This window comes from Microtus ochrogaster, chromosome 8 (genome assembly GCF_000317375.1).
Source record: "Microtus ochrogaster isolate Prairie Vole_2 chromosome 8, MicOch1.0, whole genome shotgun sequence".
NCBI lineage: Eukaryota > Metazoa > Chordata > Mammalia > Rodentia > Cricetidae > Microtus > Microtus ochrogaster.
This window is the reverse complement of record NC_022015.1, coordinates 10,450,992-10,452,458: the sequence shown is the minus strand read 5'-3', so window position 1 is coordinate 10,452,458 and position 1,467 is coordinate 10,450,992.

The following is a 1,467-nucleotide window of genomic DNA, read 5'->3' as shown; positions in this document are numbered from 1 at the left end:
GGAGGGAAAAATAACACAGCAAGGATCTGGGCTCACAGATACTTCTGATTTTCTTGCCTCTAACTCACAGAAAATATCAATGAATGAAAACAAAATCTAGGTGAAGACAGGACATGTTATCTGACTTGACTTTTAGCTTCTTATTAACCCAGACTACAAAGAAATCAGTATAGGTTATAGGAACAGGGTAGGTAGATGAGGAGAAAGCAGGTCAACTGGGAAAGACAGCAATCCTGTTGAGGATCAGTTTCTAAATAGGAGGTAGGAGAATCCTTCCAGGGGGATCAGATAACAGAGTGAAGCCATCAGCCAAGGTCACACATAAAGCACTCAGGACTGACAACCTCAGGATCCCCTCTAGGTCCCTGATGTGAGACTCTCTATAATGGTTTCATGCAGCCTTGATGAAGAATACAATTATTCTAGCCACAGAGAAATGTGCACAACCAGAGGTCATTGTATTAAGCAAAAGAAGTCAGACTCAAAGAAATATTACTGGGTTAAAGAGACGGCTCTGTGGTTTAGAGCACCTTAACTGCTCTTTCAGAAGACCCAGGTTCAGATCCCAGGACCTACATGGTAACTCACAATCACCTATGACTCTGGTCCCAGGGGATCTGATGTCCTTTTCTGGACTCTGTGGGCACCAGGCATATACCTGGTACATAATCATACATGCAGGCAAAACCACTTATGTACATTAAAATTTTTTTTGAAGAAAGAAAATTTGCGGGTATGGTACGTGTCTTTAATCCTAGCACTCAGAAGGCAGAGGCAGGTGGATCTCTGTGAGTTCTAGACCAGTCTGATTTACATAGTGAGTTTCAGGACAGCCAGGGATATATAGAGAGATTCTATCTCAAACAAGCAAACAAATATTTAAAAGGAAAATAAAGGCATAGTGGTGCACACCTTTAATCCCAGTGCTTAGGAGGCAGAGGCAGGAGAATCTCTATGAGGTTGAGGCCAGCCTGGTCTATATAGAAAGTTTCAAGTCAGTCAGGGCTATATAGTAAGACCCTTTCTATATAGATAGATAGACAGACAGACAGGCAGGCAGGCAGACAGACAGATAGATCACATTTTTCTTATTGCGGATTTTGGGTTTTATGTAGATATACGAAATCACACACACACACACACACACACACACACACACACACACTTCATGGAAGTAGAAGCAATACACCTGGAGACCTGGAAGAGTGGCAGCATCCAGAAGGAGAAGGAGGGAATGGCAGTGAATATGGTTAAAGTACATGATATATTTTGTAAAAATGTCTTACCAAATCTTATCACGGAGGACACTGAATATGTGTCAATAAAAATCTTTTCTGAAGAGGGAACTAGAGAGGTGACTCAGCAGTTAAGAGCTCCAGCTGCCTTGCAGAGTCCTGGATTCAATTTCCAGCACCCACACGGTAGCTCAGCCATCTGTAACTTCAGTTCCCAGGGCTCCAATGCACT